The sequence below is a fragment of the Nannospalax galili genome, unplaced genomic scaffold, assembly GCF_000622305.1.
Source record: "Nannospalax galili isolate Female #2095 unplaced genomic scaffold, S.galili_v1.0 scaffold918, whole genome shotgun sequence".
In the NCBI taxonomy this organism is placed as follows: Eukaryota; Metazoa; Chordata; class Mammalia; order Rodentia; family Spalacidae; genus Nannospalax; species Nannospalax galili.
Genome location: NW_008343216.1, coordinates 1,508,278 through 1,516,888, shown reverse-complemented (window position 1 = coordinate 1,516,888; position 8,611 = coordinate 1,508,278). Strand labels below are relative to the sequence as shown.

General features: G+C 36.1%; 1 non-coding gene across 1 annotated transcript; it reads right to left on the bottom strand.

Moving 5' to 3' along the window:
* Positions 1-2,195: 2,195 nt before the first annotated feature.
* LOC115071419 lies at positions 2,196-2,263 on the bottom strand. The gene has a single exon (XR_003850506.1). It is a non-coding gene; the product is annotated as a small nucleolar RNA SNORD2 (small nucleolar RNA).
* Positions 2,264-8,611: the final 6,348 nt, after the last annotated feature.

The following is an 8,611-nucleotide window of genomic DNA, read 5'->3' as shown; positions in this document are numbered from 1 at the left end:
TGAGAACCATTTGAAGCTGTTTGCTGCTGGGTGAGGGAAGAGTATGATTTACGTATGACTACTGGATAGCTGACTAGACCCAAGTGGACACATTTACACTGAAGGACATTTGGGTACAAACACCTGAATGAATAGGACTCAGCATGTAAGGCAGAGTGCATAGAGTTCAATGGAAGGAGGAGAGGAGGCATGGGTGGGGGATGGTACTGAAGGACATTTGGGTACAAACACCTGAATGAATAGGACTCAGCACGTAAGGCAGAGTGCATAGGGTTCAATGGAAGGAGGAGAGGAGGCATGGGTGGGGGATGGGGTCTGGATGTAAGTGGGAAATGCTGTATTAAATTTTAAAGGCTCACTATAATAATACCTTGTATCAGTATCTTACAGTTTTCAATGTACAGACCTCCCTATTCTGGTTCAAGTTATTGCTGTATTATACTTTTTTGATAGTGTGGTAAGTGGGTTTACTTCCTTAATTTACTTTTTTGAATAGTATGTTCGTGCATTTTTGTATGTTGACTTTAAATGATGTTTACTGTATTTTATTAGTTCCACCAGTTCTTTAATGGTTTGAGTTTTCTATATATAAGATTATGTCATTTGAAGACATGACTTCAAAACCATACCAACACAAAGATCAAGATTAATTGACTTCATTGATAAATTCTACTATGCATGTAAATAATCAATACCAATCCCTCTCAAGGTCTTCTAAGAAATCAAAGAGCTGGGAATGCTTTGAAACAAATACCATGAGTCCACATTGCCCCTACATCAAAGATAGTTAAGGAAACCACAAGGAAAGGAAAGTACAGCACAATATCCCCATGAACATACTTGCAAAAATCTTAGCGAAATAGTACAAACTATATTTAATAGCTTATTGAAAGAATCATATATTGACCAAATTATATTTTTATGGTTTGTGAGAATGCACCACATATATAAACTAATACTTGTGACACATCACAGGGAAAGAATGATTAGTAAAATTCATGATCATTTCAATAGGAGCAGAAATTCCATCCAAGAAAATTTAACACTCCCTTTATGGTAAAAATAAATAAATAAATAAAATAACCTTGAAGAAGAGGCAGACAGAGCTCTGTGAAATCCAGGTCAGCTTGGACCACATAGCGAGTTCCAGGATGGCTGGGGCTACAGTGAGATTCTGTCTCAAAAAGACAAAAAATTAAATAAAAAAATAAATATCCTATCAAGATAGAATCTAATTTGCTTTACTAAAAAGTATGTAGCTAGCATTATGATAAAGGGCTCGAAACATCTCCCCAAGTTCCAGTGCATAACAACAAAGCCAGGCTCACAGCTCATATTCAGAATAATACTGAAAACCAGAGTATTCAGACTAGAAAAATCAATGAAATGCATCCATACAACAACAAAAAAAATGAAAAGAAAAAAATCAAAAGCATGATTTTTGGAATGAGAAGGTTTTAAAAGTATACAGATTGATTCTTTTCTGAATTGAGGCTTCTTGTTTGGGTATCTAGATAGGATGATGTTTGTGCTATTTACTTGCTATGAAAACTGAGCAAAATAACACGGTAGGAGCCATCAGCTTATATCAGTAAAAAAAAACAAAAGTATGAGAGTATATTTATCATATAATAAAACAGCTAAAATTCAGGAATGAAATATTTTTCAAAGCACAAAACTATATTTATTGGAACAGATAGCTCATTGTTAAGTGTTTGATACACAGTCATGAGGACCTAAGTTCAGATGCCCAGCATTCAAACTAAAAGTTTTTTGGCATAGAGGCATGTGCTTGTATTTCAGTGCTGGAGTTAGAGATTGATGGAACCTTGAGGCTTCCTGCCAGCTAGTCTAGTTGAAAGAGCAAGCTCCAGGTTCGTTAAGAGACCTTGTCTCACAAATAAGGTTGCCAGCAATAGAGAAACATACTAACATCAAAGTCTGGCCTCTTCACATATACATATGGGCAAGCATACCAGGACACACACATGCACTCACACTTGGACACACATATACACCTACACACACAAACACATTTATCAACTTATTAATACTGTTGGTAAGAATTTTATCTCTAAATGGGTCATATGATTTCATAGGGTTTCCAGTAAATTCAATTTTTGTGCTATTTGTTGTTGAAAATAAAATTTGTTCAAATATTGCCTTTAGCTATTCAACTGAAATGATTTTTCCCCAAGTGATCAGCAAGGGTATTCTGTTCATTTAAGGTCAGTCCTGAAAGGTGATTGCCATCATTTCACAATATTTTTTTTTTATATTTGAAGTAATTTTCCATAAAAGTTTTCATCTGTAGGATTGAAGCTCTTATAATGCAGTAAGAAAATTAGGATACAGTCTTTTGGTCATGCATCTGCCTATGTTTTCTCTTTTTATGAAAGTGTCAGTGAAGAGATTTTCTTGCCCAACATATGAATTACATTTCTGAATGAATTAGAAAATAGAATCACTGAGAACTTGAGATTTAAAACTAATAACATTGGTCAGAACACACTATTCTTCACTATGCTGCTGGGGATTAGGATGTGTCAAAGGCATTACACCATCTTTAAAATACTATTTTAGACATTAGTGTCAAGTATCCGGTAGCCCTGTCATTTGGAATAGGCTGATTGAAACACATAAAAATCTGTGTTAAAAAGCTAAAGATCTAGAACTCAAAGGAGCTCAAGACATTTTTTCAGATAAAATATTTTAAAGTAAACCATATTTTTCAAATATATAAAAATTATAAAAAGTAAAAGCTATGCCTTCTTACAAATATTGCACAATCTTAGTATCCTCTTTAAAAACTAGCTAGGAGTAGCCTTAATTAGATAACCTTTCAGAATTCGGAAAATAAAATTCTAAGTCACCTAGATATTATTTTGCAAAATTTTGTTTTTTTTTTTACTTAACATATTCCATTGCTTTGTTTGTCAAGATCTGAATTTTTTGGCTAAGAATTATTTCTTTAACAAATCCCTTCTTGCATATAGGTTGCTTTCAATATCCTGCTGCTGCAACTCAGAATACGAAAATTTTATCACACATACATGCTCTCATATTTATACAGGTATTGTAAATAGGAAGACTTTTTGACTATGGAATTCCCAGTGAAAGGATATGCAAAGTTTACACAGAAGTTGCAAACCACCCTTCCCCCCAACAAGAACTTTGACTAAGCTCCATAAGAACACATAGAATGTATTTTTCCTGATATGATTGTCTTATTATTTCCATCCTTTGGGAGCATGAAGGGATTGAAAATGCACATCAGCAATTCCAAGCCAAAAGATACAACATGGTTAGATAGAGGGATTAGGACCTAGAAGAATCTCTTAGAAGAAAAATCAGTTGGATTGAAGTCAAACTTCTCTTGTTATGGAGCACAAGAAATACTTTTAATAAAAAGAGATTGTCAGTGGAAAATTTTGAGTAATAACTATAACTAAATTTCCAAGACATGTAAAATGTCACTTTTTCTTTTCTGTGGCCCCTCCATAGCATACAAAATATTGAAATGAATTTATGAATATAGGAAATCCCTACACAGAAGTCTTTTTCTGGTTACAATTTTACATCACCTGAATGCAAGCTCTACTTTGATTTTTATCTTTTGGAGACAGTAAAAGGAGACATGGTGTGTTCTTACTTCAGATGATTATCTTGGCAACATTCTTACACTACAGAAAATTAAATGTGCTTATGTACATGTGCACATGAGTGAGTAGGCTTGTCTCTTTGTGTGTTTTTGCATGTGTATGTATTTGAGTATGTGAATGTACATGCATGAAGAAGTTTTAGAATTCCATTATTAGAATTCTTCACAGCACGTGGCTGGAAAAACTCATGAATGAAAAGTTCACAGGTTTATTAGTACATAAAATCAAAATCCAGTGTCCCCTGATGTCCCTCAGTGTGCACTCACCCACTGGGGTCTAGTCAGCCTATCTAGAGTCATTATCCTAACGAATATCATCTCTTCCTCACCCAGCAGTAAGCTTCCAATATTTCTTTGCCTAAGTTTGGGTAAGTTTGGTTAAGTTTGGCTGCTCATTTCCCCAGTTCTATGGTGGGTGTTTATCTGCTTCTGTTTGCATTGGTCTTGTGCATGCTTACACCATTGCTGTAAGTTCCTATGAACAGAGTCCCAGGAGCCTATAGGATTCTATTTCCGTATGGTCATGCACCTCCTCCTCTGGCTTTTACAGTCTTTCAGCCTGCTCTTTTGCAATGGTCCTTGAGCCCTGGGTTCATCGCTCTCTTTTGTGGTAGGTCTTAATCTAAATAACCAAATGAAGAAATCTGGGAAGGGGGTATAGGAGCGTGCCTATAGGGAAGGGGGATATAAAGAGGACTATGATAAGGTGTATGGAATACACAAAAAATCAATTAAAATATATTAAAAAATAAAATCAATGTTGAATCAAGTCTAGTGGGTTACAAAATGTATTACTAACTTTACTAAAAATAAGGCTCACCAATTTATTACTCCTAAAAAGGAAGCATAGTTCTAAAATATTATCCAGTAGATAATTAATTTTCCTATACATATTCCAAAAACTTGAATTGATAGCTAGCCCTTAAGGCTGCAAGCAATATAAAATCTTCCTAAAACAGGGTGGAGGTGAACCTAAGTAGCTCCTTTTTCATAAGTCATTCTCTACATCTCTTACATCCTGAAAAAGGCTTATCATTTTATTAATAGCCTAATGCCTGAGAGTGATGTACAAGATTATTTTGGAAATTTCCCTTTTCTAGCTGCCTGATGAGCTGTTAAGATCGTTTTTCTGCAATTGATGTTATATTCAGTACTTGAAGAAGTCATTGAGATGTTAGTTTCTAGTTATATATGACATTGATAGTGCTTCATTTTCTCTCTACTTTATTGGGTACATTAAATGTCTGTGCTAGTTCTACTTCAGTTACTGAGAAATGATCAAGTTTCTCAATATATTTTATGGTTTTCAAAATCCTACAAATGATAATCCTTGCTTATTCTTTGATATAGCTGATACAGTTAAGTGGTGAAGCTGTAACAAGATATTTATAAAAATTGTCCTTTAAAACTGTCATTTTTCTTTCATTGGTGTCATATAATAGAAATAAAATGTAAAATTAGAGGTTCAAAGTTTTAGAGTCTAAGAACTAGGAATCATCTTACTGAAATGACTATTAGTAATGTCCAGTATTGTAGACTATAAATAGTCAGGAAAGATATCATAGATAACTTTAAGGCCTGATCCATTAAAAGTTGATATCTACGTACGAGGGGTCACCAAATTGAGAAAAGATGACATCAGAACAGAGACATTAACTTTTATAAATAGCCTGTGGTGAATATTCTTCAAAGCATTGCCCTTTCATGATGAGAGGAAATGGTTCTTATTTAAATTATATACTGCTTCTAGGAAATTAGCCTTCAGGACTAAGTAACTTTTTAAAATTATTTATGATCATTAAAATCATTTTTCCTGTATGTCTAAAGATAATGTTAAATTTTTCTTTAAATAGTGTAAATTTTGTAACATCATGTATGCAGCTAATATACTTTTCACTTGGAATTTTAGTAGTTCTGAAATTTCAAAGCATATTATGATAGTAAAAAGAAAACACACTGTGGTAAATAAAATCAACTATATAGTTTTGGCTGGGCCAACAAAGTTTGCATTTTTAAGTTAAGAAATCTGCCAGGCATTTGATCAGTATCTATTGAAATAAAAGTAATAGTATTCACATGCATAGGAAGGCATGTTCCATACTCTTATATAACCACAGAATGGTTAAAGATCTTTATAGAACGTAAGTGTAAGATGGTTTGCAATGCATGAATACAAGGTCTTTGTAATAACAAGTTTCATGGTTTCACTTAAGCAAGGTATTGCCCAAAAAGGAAAGTTATTGGAACTTCATATTTGCCTGGAGCTAATGACTGATATAAAATCCATTCACGCAATATTGGCTCTAAGAATAAAATGATAATTATCCTGACCTACATTGTCTTCAAACTATGACCTATGTTTTTCAAAAGATGTTCTGAAAAAAAACCATTTACAGTAAATGTTATCTGCTAGCAGAACTCATATCATCCTTCGGGCCTAAAAAGTTATTTACTGTGTCCATTTCCAAGGTCCTCAGACACCCCAGATGGATCTACCAATTACTAGGCTCTACCTAGTAATCATATTCTTAAAGGATAAAACCCAAAAAGTTATAATTTTCTTAAATGACAGAAGCTTATTGTAGTCAAGTTAGGCATTACTGATGCTAGAACTGAAATTCTCCATTATCCTCTACATATCTGCTGATTAAATGAATTTCTTTTTAAAATGGATTCAATGATGAATTTCATCAAGTCATATGTGATAAAGATTTTTTATTTTACTTTAATAAGTTTTTATAAAACAATTGTGTTACTCTTATAATTGTTTGAGTGTCCTAATATATTTGATACAAATTTGATTAATCAGGAAGCAATCAAATATACTATGTGCTATTTTAACTTTGTGCTTTTGTAGCTTAATTTCAATATTGTAATGATCTTGCTTAGCTTTCTTAAATTTAATAGATGTGTGAGCTACGTACGAATACGTATGATATAGATTCATGCATTCGTAGCATTTACTCCTTGCTCACTCCTATGTTTTCTTGCATTGGTTGTTGCTCATTGTTTTCCTTTACTTTCTTTCCTTTTCTATTTCTCTTTCTATTTCTTTTTCTTTCTCACATTCAAATGCTTCACTTTGTGTCATAGCTTTCCTTTTGTATTTCACTAATATTTATTCACAATTATTTTACACAATTTCTACAAATAAGGCTCTTCCTAGGTATGAGAAACAGAGAGAAGTGAGTTTCCACAGTATCTGCCCAAATCAGGAGACATTTAAAATGGTCCTAATGGCTTTGTCTGAAATTTTTTCCCTTTTTTTCAATGCATATTTTTATTACATTTTTGCACATTTCCTACAATAGATCTTAATCACATTCAGACCTCTCCTCTATATGGGCACCCCATAACCCACTCACAAAATTTCATGCATTTTTGTCATATATATTAAGCCACATCCAGTCATTTGTGTACTCAGCTACACAAACTTGTGAGTTCATCCACTGGAACCCTCTGTGTGAGTTCATCCACTGGAACTCAGTCAGCCTTTGAAGATCACTCCCTTAAAGAAGACTGACTCTCCCTCATTCAGCATTTATCAGTTACCCAATAGTTTTTCAGCTAAGGCTGAGGCTTTGTGCCCATTTCTCTAGCTCTATGCTGGTTTTGGTTTGATTGATGTTGCATGGGTCTTGTGCATGCTGACTTCATTGTTGTAAGTTCATATGAGCAAGTTCCCAGAAGCCTGGAAAACTCTTTTCTTTATGGTCATGTATCACCACTGGCTCTTATAATGGTCCCTGATACCTGAGGGGTTGAGGTTTAATATGAGTCCTGTCTGGGGACACACAATCTGCAGTCTAGTCTCCACAATTTGGCCAGTACTGGCCTTCTGTGTTCATCACCCTCTGTTGCATGAGGGCATTTCAATAGAGTTGAGGGATAAATTCGTATTCTCTCTACTCTCTGTTCTACAGTGTTCTGAAAGCCTTAGGTGTTGAAATCCCATTGTAGGTGGGTTACCTAGGGCTGGGCGTCTCACAGGCACTTACTCTTTCTGTGTGACTAGTTTTAGAATTTTTAATAGTCCCCATCTTTCACAAAAAGATGTTTCTTTGATGAGTGGTGACTGATACTTGTCTGTAAATATAAGGATACATATTCAGCATGCAGAAAGAAATTACGTTTGTCTAGGAATGTGACAGAGATAGGGTTTTCTTTAGACTCTATGACTTCTTTGGCAATATTTACAGTGCCACATATGAGTTCCCTCTTACTGAGCAGGATTTAAGCCTAATTAGGTAACTGTTGATTCCCCTGCAAGATAAAAGTGCCATGCCACTACTGCACTGCTATAGTTCGCTGTGTCTTCCATTGTTGTGGTTATTAGGCTTTAAAGATGGGACCAGGCTCCTGCCCTCAGGCCTCTCTTGGGATAAGTCTATCGCACAGGCCCCGCACCTTGACTCCCCCAGCCGTGTTCACCCTTCCATCTCCCCCGCTGTTCTCTACTCCTAGTTTGGGCCCTGTGCCATTCCTAGCCTTGGGGCCCCAGATACCTGGGGAGCCAGTGCTGTTTCCTGATCTTTTTCACCTGGACTGGCTTGGTGCCTTCCTTGGGCCCCAGGAGCACTGCTTCTGGACCTGGCCCTGCCCTCACCTCTCTCTGCTTCCATGGATCTGCACCACCAGCTAACTCTCCTGGCCTGCTCTCCTATCCTCAGACCTCTTGGGGTGGGTCTATTGCGCAGCCCTCCACACCTTGACGCCCCCAGCCACATTCACCCTTCCATCTCCCCAGCTCTTCTCTGCTCCTAGTTTGGGCCCTGAGCCATTCCTAGTCTTGGGTCCCCAGACACCTCGGGAACCAATACTGCTTCCTGATCTTTTTCACCCAGACCAACTAAGTGCCTTCCTTAGGCCCCAGGAGCACTGCTGCTGGACCTGGCCCCGCCCTCACCTCCCTCTACTTCCCTGGTCCTGCAACACCCGCAGCCTCTTTCT